A 15,732-nucleotide genomic window follows, 5' to 3' on the forward strand; every position below is an offset into this window, starting at 1 on the left:
TCTTAGACCATTAACTGCATGTCTTATATGATACCACATCCATCCAGGGAGTTGCTGTAAGTACCATCACAAATCTACTGAGAGAATGGTGTCTACTGCAATTGGCTGGAGTCACAGATATGGGAAAACACATTAGTAAGTTCAAATAGCAACTTTCCCTACAAAAACTCAGCATTCATTTGGCATTTATAAAATAGACTTTTACAAACAGTATAGGAGAAATAATGCTTTCTGGGGTACACAACTCTTGATAGTCCAGGAAAGATTCTAGGTCCATTAGGAAAAAATAAAAATTCATTCATTCAAGGAAAAAGTTCAGAAATGCGAGAAACTAAAATGTCACTCACCTTTCTTGTACAGGCCAATCATATCCTGGAAACTGTATAATTCAAGGATGGAGATAAAAGTGATAATTTTTGTCTAGCTATCTGCAGCCTCCTGTTTCGATTTCCTAAAAATAAAAGAACTCTTCAATTACAGTTGTAAACTGTTGCAAAGTTTTTACCACTTCAAACACATGGTGACCCTTTCTTAATATCTTTGTCCTTGGCAGATTTATGAGAATTGTAAGCCATTGCATATTTGATTGCTACCACACATATAGCAGTAAAACCTCTTTTACGCTTCTGCTGTTGTCTCAAAACTATTTACTCTGTTTTTTCTAGAAATACGTGCACATACATTGTGACCTACAGGCTTCCTTTTCTCAAGAACACTGATGCCAAAGGGAAATAAAACAGAGATAAATGAAAACTACATACTGCGTGTGCTTTGCAGTACTTTGGAAATGTCTTTCATTTGATCAGTGTTTCCGAATGTCAGAATTCCAATTAAGGAATCAACACCATCCAAGAAGAAACATTATTCTACTACCCATGGGAGAATTCCTCTCTCATGCAGCACTTCTTCAAGCCAGAAATAAACAAGAAAACAAAAAAAAAAATTTTATTCGCTCCAATGCAGAATGGAAACAAGAATATTTTGAAATCCTTCACAATAAGCAGGAGAGAGATCTGCCCAAAAAAGCCCAGACCCTGGTAGTTAGGGCACCAGGTGTGATGTGATAAGTTTAGTTTCAAGGCTGTGCTCAGACTCAGAAAAGGGATTTGAAACTGGCTATTCCACACCTGCCCCTCTCACCAAGCTAGTAACTATTCTAGGATGGGTTTTCCTTTCTTCATCTCTATCTCCCCATCCTTAGACATTCTACCTTGGACCTGAAAATATGGTATATTTCCACAAAATATTTAGCTTTTACTATGGTAAATTTTTCAAGAAGAAAGTTTAATTTAATTTTTTTTACTTGCTTTAGCCAGAAACCTGGAGGACAGAACATTGTGGCGACGACATTTCCAGAAGCACTGGAGTCTGGAGTTATTCTGCAGAGTATGACAGCATCATGCTCGGGCATGTTTCTGGAGCACTAACACTTCAAGCATTAAGAGTCATTTCCTAGGTCAGTCGCAATCTAACTGAAGTTCTCCCACTATCATTAGCATGGAATCTTCCATGGTGATTTTTTTCTTTTTTGGAAGTTTAAATATAGGCCCAGAAGGCAGACACTTTATTTTCTCAACTTCTTTTGCATTTGTTCAGGGTAGAACAGGAACTACTAAGCATCCAATGTGGTTACTGAAACAAACCACTGACTTTGCAAGTCAGTTTTTTAACTGATTACATTGTGATAATCAGGACACTTCACTTTCTTGACAGCTGTCCTCCTGTTCAGTTGTCCACAGCTTTCTGGAGTTAAATGAGGTACCCCAGCCAATTATGTTCCCCACAGATTTTCAATGTCACGAAATAGAGGTCAGGGGCAGCAAAGCAGCTACCACAGGACTATCTCCCCTCAGTGGGAAGCCAAAAAAGCCTCTCTATAGATGTCTGAAAGAAAGTAGGGAAGTATGAAAATCTCATCAAAATGCTTAAAACAAAATATAGGCAGACAAGGTTCTTTGGATGAATCTGATATCTTTTATTAGACCAACTAAATAGTTGGAGAACAATTTTTAAGCAAGCTTTCGGTTTCAAAACCCCTTCATCAGGCTAAGGAAGTTTCAGCAGTTGGTGTGTGCTCTTCTTGGATGGAATAAAAAGTAAAGAAGCCGGAGGCTGGGCTGGTATGCATACAAGACAGGCAATCAGTGAAGATGTAGACTGAGGAGTCGATGGGTAAGAGACAGGCTGGTGCGGGGGAGAGAAGGGGGATGAATAGTGGAGAAGTACCTGGGATGTCAGCTGTCAGGAAGGTTATAATGTATCACAAATCCAATGTCTGTATTTACTCCCTGATTTTTAGTATCCAGGAGGTTGATGAAGTGGAGTTCATAGGCTCGTGTCTGGGAAGTGTTTTGTAAGTTTCCTTTGAGGATCAGGCCTGAGAGATGGGAGAGAGAGTGGTTTTCTTGTGAGAAATGTGCTCCCACAGGTAATTAGGTATTCCTGTCTTTGATAGATTTCTGGTTTGCATTCATTCTGGTGCGCAGTTGTTGTTTGGCATCTCCTACGTATTTTCCATCAGGGCATTTGGTGCATTGGATGAGATGTATTACATTTCTGGAGGTGCAGCTGTGAGATCCAGGAAAACTGATGGCTCTGTTGTGGGATGTAGCGATTGTGGTGACAGTTTGTTAGGCACTAGCCACTGCCACTATTAATATTTTCTTGATGCAACATTAAGCTGAGCTTTCTCCTTTATTTAATGCTAACAGTTCCACTGTAAGGAGTTATAGCACTTTGAGGGAAAGCTGTTACAGGAAGCAAAAAATAGCTAGAAAGAAAAAACTGTTTCTCACATACAGCCTTCCAGTGAAAAGCTTAAATATTTTGCTTTTGCATGAGAATATAAATATGACCTGTTTGCTGGCACTGCAGCAGAACAGGTTTTTGAAGGGCTCTTTCTCTGAGTGCTTCAAAAACGCTTCACATTTCAGAAACAGGGATTGCCAGTGTTGCTACAATATTATGTCAAGCTACTTCGCCCTGGTGAGTTTTATTATCAAAGACAATGGTCCAAAAAGTGCATGTGTCATGAATTTGTCTCAGATGTGCTATGCAAGGCTTTACATAACTGTCTGTATTATCATCATAGCCTTCCCACATAGTAACTGCTGCAGCAGCAAACTAAATATCAAGATGTAGATAAAAATATATGTCCACATTTGCCATTCACAGCAAAATAAAGAAAAATGGTACAGAATCATTTTGGTAGGTCAATGAACTAGTAAAAATACATCCAGCAGAAGTTTTCTGCTCATTATTTTCACACTCAAGATATTCTTGGAACAACAGAAACCTGGAACACTATCCGATGATATTAAGGAAATTCAAGCTAGGCAGATACCTTCAAGTTATATGAATCTGATTACTATTTTCAATGCTACAGAACTGGAAGTTGTTGATAATGATAAATACAGTATTTAAGCAAACTCACAACAGGAAAGAACATTACTCACTGCTAACTCTGATGAAGTCAATGAAGTTAAACCATGAGTGAATTTACCTCAAGGCATTAGTTTATCAGACATGACTTTCTGTAATAAATTAAAGCCCACTTTAAAGTCAGAAACCAATATATTACTATGACATAGAAAGAAATCACCATATTGCAGAGAAATACACAACAGACAAAGAAATGTGTCAACTGACAACACTGCTCCATCCCCATTTTTATTTTAAATAATTTCTCTAACTAGTGAAACAGGACAAAAGGAAACTCAAGGAAAATAATTTCAGTTCACAAAATTAGTAACCATCAACCCCTGACAATTTTACAAAAATATCTTGTAGTAAAATATACAAAGCAATACCGTAAAAACTAACCCATCCAGCCAAACAACATTCAATCCCTACTGGGAAATACTCCAACCCCAGCAGCACCCTGGGGATGCTCACACAGTCAGAGTTGTCCCCTCTGCCTGCACTGGCCGAGCTCCTCCTTCCTTGGTCACCAGAGGGGAACTGCCCTCCTGCCTGGGTTTATATGAGCCAGGCCCTGCCCCTTCCTGTCAAGTGGCTCCCCAGCAGTTGTCCTGGCAACCAGCACCTGTTACTCTGGCTGCCCAGGCAACTGGCAGCTGAGCCTCCCCCATCTTGCCACTAGGGGTCTCCCCCCAGTCATTCTTCTGCTCTCAGGCACGCCCTAGTGCTCTGTAAGGTCTGCGTTGGGGGGAGGGGATGCAGCCCCTGTGCACGGCAGATGGCCAAGCAGCAGCCCTCAGCTGCTCTCAGGATGACAGCCAGTTTGGGAGTGCTTGCTTTTGGGGACCCCAGCTGATCCAGCCCCCGTTTGTGGTGGATGGCCAAACAGCAGCCCCAGGCTGCACTCAGAAGGGCAGCGTTAAAAAAAATGTGGTCACCCAGCAGAACGGTTTAACCACTGAACCCAATTCAGGCATTGGTGGTTTCTGCTCATGTCACATCAGGTTCCACTATCACAGGTGCCAGAAACCACAACCAAAATCACACTTCCAGGTTTTCCATGTCTCTGAACACCCACTCCCTTTTTCCAAGCAACTCCCTCAGCAGAAAAACTATGTGGTCTCTCAGCAGACCCCTTTTAGAGCCAAACTCCAAATTCCGACTAGGCTGGCTCCTGTAGTGTACACGTCCCCACCCCTCCAGTTAATAACCCTTAGGCACAGTTACACAGCAGAAAAAATCCCATTCCCAGGTTTGCTACTTGTCACAGGCTTCACCCCCCTTTTCACACAGCACCTCCTCAGCACTCAAACTTTGTGAGTGCTCAGCAAACCCCTTTTAGTGCTGAATCCTGAATTTGGGCTAGGCTGGCTCATGTGGTGCACATGTCCCTAGCCCCCAGTTAATAATAGGTGCCTTTAGCCACAGCTACACAAACACTATGTGGGCGATCACTTTAACCCCAAAAGGCCTGAATTCAGCCTTGTATGGGTGACACTCCAGGTGTGACTGCATCCCCCATGTCCCCTCTGCTCCATGGAAGGGGCCCCCCTCCATGGTCTCTTCATGATAAGCACACAGTGAGTTTGTCCCTGGCACAGGTAGGAGGGAAGAGGAGAGGATGGTGCTCTAGTGCCTCTCCAAGTGTCTGGCTATATCCCTTGCCCCCATACAGTCAACATCTCCTGGCCACACCACCCCCACCAGCATGGGCACTGGCCCCAGTGCCCCCCCCCACATTCTTTCCCCACTCTAGTCACAGTCCTCCCCAGCCCTCCTCACCCCCCAGCCTGCTGCAGTTTATATTTAAATAAACAGCTCATATTATATAAACTATTCATATTAAAAATAAACTGCAAGAAGCAGCCCAACTGCCCACCCACCCACCCAGGTGCCTTCCGCCAAGATGCAGAGACCCCCGCCCACCCAGATAGCCAGAGGGCACAGTCTCCAGAGCAGCCAAATGACCTCTTCCTCCCCCTTCCTCCAACCCAAAGCAAAGAATTCAGCTGTCTCTACCCCCCTCCTACCACCCGCCCACTTTCCAATAGAGGCAATGTACTGATCAGACAGAGTTGATTGAACAAAAATGTTTATTTAATTTCTGAAATCACTCAACCTTAACTGCTAAATGCAGAATATTGTACCACAGCCAGGCAATTCCTCACAATAGCTCTCCAACCACTGGTTGCTTGCAGCTCCTCAGGCCCGCACTGTTCAACATTTTTCATCAGTGACTTGGATGAGAGGGAAAAGCACCTTGTTCAAATTTGCAGATGACACTAAGATGAGGGGAGATATGGGCATGCTGGAGAAGAGGGACAGGCTGCAACTAGATCTGGACAGATTACAGGGTTGGGCAGATGAGAACAGGAGGGGTTTCAATACTGACAAGTGCAAAGTACTGCACCTGGGGAGGAAGAACCAGGAGCATATGTACAGGCTGTGGAACTCTCTTCTCATCAGTAAAGAGGCAGAAAAGGATCTTGGAGTCATTACTGATTCCAAGATGAACATGGGCCGCCAATGTGAGAACACGGTCAGGAAGGCTAACCACACCTTATCATGCATCCACAGATGCAACATAAGCAGGTCCAAAGAGGTGATTCTCCCTCTCTATGTGACACTGGTCAGGCAGCAGTTGGAGTACTGCATCCAGTTCTGGACTCCGCACTTCAGGAGGGATGTGGACAACACGGAGAGGGTCCAGAGGAGGGCCACTCGCATGGTCAGGGGGCAGCAAGGCAGGCCCTACGAGGGGAGGCTATGGGACCTGAACCTGTTCAGCTTCCACAAGAGAAGGCTGAGAGAGCATCTGGTGGCCATCTATAAACTAGCCAAGGGGGACCAGCAGGCAATGGGAGAGTCCCTGTTCCCCATAGCTCTACTGGGAGTAACAAGGAATAATGGTCCTAAGTTGACTGAGAGTAGATTCAGGCTAGATATCAGGACGCATTACTTCACAGTCAGGGCAGCTAGGATCTGGAACCAACTTCCAAGGGAAGTGGTGCTCACTCCTACCCTGGGGGTCTTCAGAAAGGGGGCTAGATAGACACCTAGCTGGGGTCGTTTGACCCCAGCGTTCTTTCGTGCCCATGGCAGAGGGTCAGACTTGATGATCTGCTCAGGTCCCTTCTGACCCTACCAACTATGAAACTAATGGTCCACCCTGCCCTGCTTGTCCGCATCTGCTTTTTGCCACTGCCTCCCTCACTTCCTGCAATTCTACAACCCAGGAATCACTAAAGATCTTACCCTTTGTCTTGCCAATATTGTGGAGCACACAGGCTGCCACTATGAAAGCAGCAATATTTCTAGCTCAACCTCGAGTCTGTAGTTCAGTGACCTCCATCGTGCTTTCAGGTGGCCAAAGGCACATTAAACACTGTCCCAGGTGGACACAAGCAGAGACACCAAAGCACCCTCCTGAGGCAGGACCCAAGGCAGGGCTGACCCACCCAAAGAAAGAAATGAAAAGCCCTGAAAAGAGGGCACACTTACTGTTTTTAGGAGAAGCAGAGCCATGCCAAGGAGGACCACTGGTACAGGTCATCAGCCACTTTTACTGTCAGCTGGGAATGGCGCTGGCAGATGACATCATCAGAAACTTCTGCTCGGCTTATTTAAAAGCCAAAGGCAGGGAAATGGAAGTGGGGGCAGCAACGCTGGAGCCAGAAAGGCGAAGCTGCTCCCCAGGCTGCACATCGGCAGTGTTGGCAGCTTGGCAGGGGGCCAGACAGGGACCCATAGGAAGGGTCCCAACTCCATTAAAAGAAGTATCCACCCAGCTCATCAGGGCAGCTGGGCCAAGGAGGATGGTGTAGAGGGATCATGAGAACCACAGACACTGGATTCATGAGTGGGGTGGGCTAGTTCTTCCATATAACATTGTCATTCTGACTATTCCTTTCTTCTCTTTTCTTTTCTTTATTTCAGAGGGCAGACAGAGACCAGACTGGGGAAGGGATCTCTGAGTGACCCCAGGTCAAGAGGGAAAGCTGAGGCAGCCTAGCAGACCGGGACACCTCAGAGGGAGAGTGGGTGCAGTGACAAGGATGGTCCCATGCCTAGCAGTCACCCAGGGAAAAGGGGCATCAAGGGATGGGCAAGAAGAGAAGAGAGCAGGTGAGAACATCAATGGGACAGGCCAGTGACCCATCATCCAGCTCTCCTGAGGGCTGGTGTATGGCTGGGGTGTAGGGGAGGTGGAGCCCCAAGAATGCCCGCTAAGGGCAGCACCCAGTCTGCGAGAATCTGCAAAGAGGAGCCCCACCACTGAAGAAAAGAAGATCAAGTTGTAGCAGGCAAGTGTTGGGGCCTCCCTTAGGGGTGAATGCAACCCAATGCACAGGTCCCAGAGACACACCACATGGCCGGAACCAGGTGTGCACTCTAAGGTTGCTAGAGAGTGCCTATACAAGACCAGGAGGGTGCAAACACCTATACATTTGCTCAGGTGATAGTTAAAAAACTGCTTTTGCCATTCAGTCACTTGTTTGCTATATGGCTTCATGACCCAAGGCAGGAAAGGGTAAGCCACGTCCTCTGTGATAAGCAAGAGCATGGAAACTCCCCGGATCACTACATCGTTGAGTCCAGGTGCATATATCTTTTCTCCATCATGCCAGGCAGTGGCGAATTCCGAAAGACATGCGTATCATGATTGTTTCCTGCCCAGCCGATACAAATGTTAGTACATTTATAATGTACAAGCTCAACTATAGCTTGGAGGATCACTGAGAGAAATCCCTTTGTTGATGAATGACTGGCTCTTCTGGGATGGAAACAGGACAAGAATGTGTGTGCTGTCCAATGCACCCACACAGTTAGGGAACCCCATGGCCCTGAATCCTTCAACAACTTCCCTGCGGTTACTGAGGCAGATGAACTTGTTCACCACAACATCTTGCAGCAGCTGGCATACTTCACATACCACCACCCTTGCCAGGCAGGGAGCCATGCCAAACTGGTTCCTGATGAAACAGAAGCTAGTTGAGGTGGCCAGTTTCATGATGGCCATGGCCACCCTCTTTTCTGGTGTGATGAGTTGCCACATGACTGTTTTCTGTTGTTGTGTCAGGACTATGTGGAAGAACGTCTCCCTACTCACTCTGAATGTCTCCAGCCACTGCTGATCCACCCAAGTCAACATTACGATGTGGTTCCACCAGTCAGAGCTGCTCGTGTGTGACCAGACCTTGCAAACATTGCTGTTCAGGTTTACCCACACAGCCCTCATTCTCAAATGACTGCAGCATCCCATAAAGTTCCAACACTAAGGCATGTCTGGAAGCTCTGAACATGTGATGGTGTCCCATTAAAAGGGTCGACATAGTATGCACTCTGTTCAGCATCAGGAGCAATTGCTTACTAAGTCACTCAGTTCTCTGGTTGGACATGTCCAGGGCCTCCAAGATCAGCAGGTTCTTTTCACTCATTCCATTAGGAGTCAATAAAGCCATCCTGTCATGCAGAGAACAGAGCAACAGTTCCTTCCTCTGAAAGTCTTGTTTAGATAGGGCTGTTGAATAGCATTATAACACTCATGCTCTTTACATTTCAATTCCTATCCTCCACAGATCATGTTACTGGAAATGCCCCTCTTTGGAAAATGTGGGGTGTCCAATGCCCACAGTATCAATCACCCCCTTTTCATGTGGCACCCAATTTCCACTAAAAGTTTGTGGGTGCCCAGCAGACCCCTTTTAGTGCTGAACCCAATTCAGGCTAGGCTGGATCCTGTGATGCACACGTCCCCACCCCCCAGTTAACAAGCGGGGCCCCTAGGCACAGCTACACAACACCAAAAGCCTACTTCCAAGTTTTCTGTGTCTCAGGCTTCACCCCATTTCAGATAGCACCCTCTCAGCACTAAAATTTGTGGACACCCAGCAGATCCCTTTTAGCGCCAAACCCCAAATTCAGGCTGAGATGTTTCCTGTGCTGTGCACATCCCTGCCCCCCCGCAGTTAACAATAGGTCCCATTAGCACATCCAAAGCTATGCCCAGCATCCAGGATCAGTTCCTGCCAGAACAGTAGTTGATGCACCAGCGGCAATTCCTTTCAATAAAGCTACATTGCAGTTTTGAGTGTTACCAGCAGCATGCCATTGTCACCTACCAACTTGGATAATCAGGGCAACAATTTGTGTCAGAATATGGGTTTCAATGGCACGGTGTTGAGTTGCAATAGACCACTTGAGCAGATTAGCATGAGTGTCCAAGTAAGGCACAGACCACACCTGTATAGGTATGCATAACTTTAAATGCTTGTGCGTGGAGCAGTCCCATACTCTCATCCCTGGTCAGAAAGCATCGGGCATACAGCAACCACTGTCTCAGCACATCACTTCATACCCACAAAAAACCTACTCAATGGAGACACAAAAGCAGCAGCAATGTGTGTCCAGCTTGGAGGCACAGCCAGATACATCTCAAAGCCATGGCCCCAATTGGGCCCCCACTGAATTTGAGGCGTCGATTGATATTTGGGGAGGAAAGAAAGGTGATAACACAGCTGGAAAATCAACAAAAGAAGTCAGTCTGTGCATCCATTGCTGAGCAAATGAAGGAACACAAGTACAACTGCAACTTGAAGTCTTGATGCCTCAGTGAGTGTAGGTGGTAGGGCTGTGCGAAGCTTCCATCACTGATTTGATTTGTCACAGAATCGGCATGATTCGGTGGTTAATTCTCTGAATTGAATCAGGAGACCATTTAATCTCTCCAAATTGAATTGGAACCCTTTGAATCGATTCGGAGAGATTCGGAAAGGTATGGCAATTTGGATATAGACAGCTTTAGACATTTTTTCTACATACCTCAAGGTACCAGGTGGCTCATGAATGCTGCAATGCTGGGGCAGATGGAGCATCCCACAGGAGCGCAGGTTGGGGCTCCCAGAGTGTCAGCAGCAGACCCAGAAATGGACCAGGAGCACTTCCGTTCCACTTCCAGGTCCACCAGGGAGCTGGTCAAAAATGTTTCACTGAGATTTTTTTCATCAAAAAAATAAATTTTTCATTTTGTGAAGTGATGTTCCAGAAAGTGGGCCCGTTGGACAGACACTGGCTTCATCTAATAAAGTGTGGGGAGGAGCATCTTTCCATAAAAGCTTGCTAACCAAGTGAGAAGGGCTTCAAACTAGGTTCAACAGGGATGGAGACAAAAGCCCAAAAGTAAGTAAAAAGCAACCTGGATAAAGTGCAAGAAAGAGGAGGCAACAGAAGGAATCTTACCCTCTGGTTTTAAGAAGGAAAGTAGCAAAGCTATCAATTGGTAATTTAAGATATTAATATACTAATGCAACCAGTACTGGAAATATGCAGGAAAAACTGAAAGTCCTAGTACGCGTGTGGAAATTATGGAACTGGAATGGAAACCGCATTGTTAGAAAAGAGCCCAACCTGAAGTACCGGAAAGATGTTGCATAGTAAAGATTCAGAAATAAACCTGAGAGAGAAAAAAAGTATTAATGAATAATTAGGATGTTAAATCTGCAGAACGTAAAGAGACTGTGATTCCCTTTTGAGTTTGTGATTATGCATTAGAAAGCTCAACCCATATTAAAAAAATAAAACATGTAAAGTAACTCTAGTCAAATGTGCCTGTTCTGTGTAGGTATAATAGATAAAGCCACGTGATCTAACTAGAAATAATATACTAAAGGAGATTAACTTTGTTTTTGACATATGAAAGACTTGCAACAAACTTTTTAAATTCTGAGACAATCTACATAATATTCTCTCAGGGAATAAACGTATAGTCCCTTGAAACTGCCCTCTGGAAAGCTTCACTGAGTTCTTGACAAGCAGAAGCTGCAGCAGACAGTTGTACCACAAAAAGGAGGGAGATACAAGACCCTGTGGATGTTAACTCTATGCCCAAGCATCAGCAGACTTGTAAAAGATGTGTTTTATGAGTTTACATTTTCACAAAAAATATTTTGCACTGCTTTCGGAAAAAAAGAAAAGAAAAAATATCAATAACCATACTATATGCCTTATTCCACAACTTATTCAAACTGTACTTCAGGGCAGAAGTTTTCAGCTACTCACTACTCCAAATTCCACATCCAAAAAATTCTTATTTAAAATAAATATTTCTCACTTCCCTACTCTCTTTATTAACATGCTCACAGCCAGAAAATATGGACACAAATGGAAATCCTAACTAATGGTCATGAAAAGATTAAATGCCCAAAGCTGTTCCGGTTCAGCACTTATTAGCATTCTTAACCCCTGCTGAGAAACCAATTTAAAACAAAATTAACACAGAGTCCCTGACCTGAATTACTTGCAGATAATTAGGAGATTAAATGCCCACATGAAACAGGTACAATAACCATTCCTTTCAGTGAGTTCCCATCAGTATGTTTGACTGTACTCACTCTAAGAGAAAAGGTTCAGTGTGAAACTGATTCCATTTTTATCATTAAAGTAGTAAATATTACCTTGGTGCCTTCTATTTAAAAAAAAAAAAAAGCAGAGGCGGGGTTGGTCTAATGAACAGAAATAGGCATTCTGGAAATAGACTGTCTGAAAAAGTGAGCCAAGCAGCATTATTTTAGAGTTAAATGATGGTAAGTAGTAGCCTAAATGGTGGAGAATCACAACACTAATGGAAACTGAGATCCTGGTTCATTCTAGGGCCTAAACAGCCCTCTCTAGACAAAATCCCCCTTCATAATCACCCCAGTAACCACAGGCAATGCATAGGAGGTGCATAGGGGGGCATGTGTCCCCCCTTAGAGCGCTGGTGCCCCCCGTGAATTTGGCTGCCATCACTGCCGCCTGCAAGTAGTCACTCAGTATCCTCCCCCCCCCCCCACCCCCGCTGCTGAGACCACTGCTGCCGCCTGTGGGCAGTCCCCACTGGGCTCACCTCCGCTGCCTATGGGGAGTCACTGTGCCCCCGCAGTCCTCAGAGGCACCAATCGTTCATGCCAGTAACTCTTCAGACCCCTACTCTCCCCCCAGACAAGGATCACAGCCTTGAGGTGCCTTGACATAAAAAGGACTGCGGCCAAGATATTAGAAAATGTGCTAGCACTGTGCAATCCTGAACCCTTTCTCCCAAACTCCATGCCCATCTGTAAGTCAATTCTGTTGAATTCTGAGAACTAAACATTGAACTTAACTTCTAGTAATTTCGTCAGAATTAAGAGCTTTAGTTTATCGTGACCATTTGTTCTGTGACCTTTACAGCCATGTCTTCAACCAAGGTTTCTTCAGTGTTGTGTTTCTTTCACTGTTCTGCATCACAGAAAGTAACCTTTAGTAGGAAACATACAATGCTTTGAGAAATTCCTGATGTTATATCATATTGACTTACACACGAGCAAACTTTTTGGCAGGCATGCCACAAAAATTAGCCCCATGCCCTCCCTGAGGGCCACTCCAGTCCCCTTACCTTGCCCAATTTGCTGCTCTGCTTTCTGCTTCCTGCTCCCAGATTGATCTCATGCTTTGCCTTCTGTTCTAAGCCCTATCTGCTGTTATACTTCCTGTGCCCTCCTGATTAGCCACATACCACACACAAAGGCTGCCCTGGCCATCGGTGGCACCCAGACTGCAGGTTGACCACCCTAACCTACAACACTTCTTTGCTATCGTTTTATATCTTGAAATATTAGCCAACGTCCGTTAAAAAACAACCTCAGAACACAACAGTATCCTTCTGTAAATAGTATTTCTCTGTGGGTGCCAACATAGAAACACAATGGATGCTTCATATAACTGCCATGACCAGCAGACTTGTTTCCCTCCCCCATTCCTGAGTCACAAAGTCCCAGTTGTTATTAGTCAGCAAATTCCCCTTAACAATATCTTCCTCACCTCCTATATCTGCATTAATATTTCCTAGCTTATTTTCACATACTGAAGAGTCTAAGAGATGTGCAGCACTACCTACAAATACCAGTTTCCAATTATTCTTCCTTTGCCCTATCTTTCAATTTGATCCATGATATCTCTCCCAATGTAGCCAAATTACAAGTGTCCGAAGAAACTACAGAGACTATCTCTTCTCTCATTTATACTCTACTCCAGTCTTGTGGCAGTGAAACCCTAACAAATTCTCCTGATATACCAGACAGGTTACATTAACCAAAAATTGCTGAACCATATTTAGATTCTTTATCCTAATCTTCTGCCTACACCTAGTGTACAAACCATGTAGGCCCCCAATGTCTGCTCTTAATTCATCCTGCTCCACCTTTAATTTCCTTTCTAAACCTGTATTATGAGGAGTTAGAAATTCTAAGTCTCCATTCTAATAATTATGCTTTTTCATTAATTCCTTTTAAGGAAGTATTGATCTATTTTAAATTTTCCCTACGTAGTTTTCTATTAAAAAAAAACCAGCAATGGAATCATGAAGAATGACAATGTTATATGGAAGAACTAGTAAAATTCACCACCTGTCTAGTTCTTGAAAGATTCTTCAGTAGAAAGCAGTGGAAGAAACTGATGACATCCCCTGTAGAAAGGACATGTTATATATTAAGCTGGTGGGTTACATATCGTTTGATTGCAATATGTTTAATAACGGTGCATAAACATAGGAGTATGAAGCATCTCGTATATAACACAAGTTTTCCTTTTGAACTATAGATCAGATTGCACAGCATTGTACTTGGAATTTTTAAAAAATTTCACAAATACATAACAGGGACAGTTTCTACCAGGTTCACGTACAATATATTAGAACTATTCACCTGTTTAAAATCCAGCATGCTACATGTATCAAAGCCTGCAAAGATGGACTTCCTTAAAACACTATGGACATCTTTACACATGCTTGGGTGGGGGCACTTTAGAGCAGTATCCCCACATGTTTACAGGCACCCTATAGTTTTGCTTTGATTAGCATGAACTTTTGACCAATCTTCCGGGTCTTGTTTTGGTTAGAAGGAAAAACTAATGATGGCGCCAGGTAGAAATCTATGATGCAATCATATGTGTTTGCAAAGAATCTACAAAGACCTTTTCACCATAAATGGCAAGAATCAAACAATTAAAATCAGTTTCTTTACTTAGAATTCTAAGTCCATTACCACCCACAACTCTCCCCAAGGAGCTCTTTCTTACCATCTCCCTGAAAAAAGCTCCAAGTAACTCTGTAGCTATATCCTTGGGTTTCTTCTGCTTCTCTTTCATATGCACAGAGACGTATAGCTTCACCAGTCAATGCCGTACCCTCATCTTTGCTGTATCAGTTCCCAGCAAAACCCCTGGGGCATTCTGGTTCGACCCTCTACACATGTCCAGTCTGTATATTCAGTGATGCTTCTATTTTTGATATCTCGCTGGACACAAAGAAACTCAACTGCTTTTTATACGTATTCTGATGACAGACACCTGTTATACCTGCCAGCTTCAACAAGGTTTAACACAATCCATAATTATAGTCTCTATTTGCCCTGTACTTTTTAAGTCCTAAAAATCTTGAAACTATTACATTTTTTAGATAGTCTTCCTATCCCTCCAGGAAGACCCTATTGATGAAATTATTCAAAAGGGAGTTTTCCATCGGTTAACAATGAAATGTTCAATTTGACCTATGACTGAAGTAATAAAGCATATCAACAGAGATGAATATATATGCTATTATTGTGTTAACCTGCTAGAATTGTACAGGGTGATAAGGGGAGGAAAATCAGTAGAGTACACAAGTGGGCTGAGCACTTGAAGGTTTACGCTCAATTTAGCATTTTGCCCTGGTTCAGTGTTAGTTCAGTCACTTGTGAACACTGCGTCCAATCAATTCCAAAATTTCAGGGAACATTCTAGGCATCCTGAGGCAGTAACTGGAGATACAGAGCCTTTGTTTTCTGGTCAGCAGGTCCACAGTTTCAATCAGCTCAGAAGTATCCTACAGATCACAAAAATGTGCAGCTTCTACATCTCCCTCTTCCAGCCTCTAGCCTTTTCAGGGTTAAAACTACAATGTACTCGACGGCACTGCATTGTGTGGTCTCCAAACGACCCCTTATAGCCACTCCCAGACCTCTGGTATCTATAAACAGACTCTTAACAAAAACAAGCATCAACCAAAATACTTAAACCATCTGGGAGCACCGACCAGGAGAGAAGCTCCCCTGCCCTTACTAGTAGCTCCTCTTCTTCTTGTGGACCTCTGCCACCTATGTCCTGAAAAACAGTTAGTTTCTCCAAACACTCAGGACTTGAGTGGTCCATTTGTCCTGGAAAAAAGCTCATATACTGGTTAACTCCTTTCCTTCCTTGCAGCCTCCACCAATTGGAGACTTTCTCTGCCAGGTTTTGAGGGGTTTGAGCCCCTTGCTCTGT

At 44.1% G+C, this 15,732-nt stretch overlaps 1 long non-coding RNA gene across 1 annotated transcript in view; it reads right to left on the reverse strand.

Annotated features, from left to right (window-relative positions):
* Positions 1–254: 254 nt before the first annotated feature.
* LOC149852242 (uncharacterized) overlaps positions 255–15,732 on the reverse strand; it is a 79,310-nt gene continuing 63,832 nt past the window's right edge. Inside the window, exon 3 of the long non-coding RNA XR_016439471.1 lies at positions 255–451. This is a non-coding gene — a long non-coding RNA (uncharacterized LOC149852242). The remainder of the gene's footprint in view (positions 452–15,732) is intronic.

This window comes from Crocodylus siamensis, chromosome 15, assembly GCF_052110815.1.
Source record: "Crocodylus siamensis isolate JL-2025a chromosome 15, ASM5211081v1, whole genome shotgun sequence".
Taxonomy (NCBI): Eukaryota; Metazoa; Chordata; order Crocodylia; family Crocodylidae; genus Crocodylus; species Crocodylus siamensis.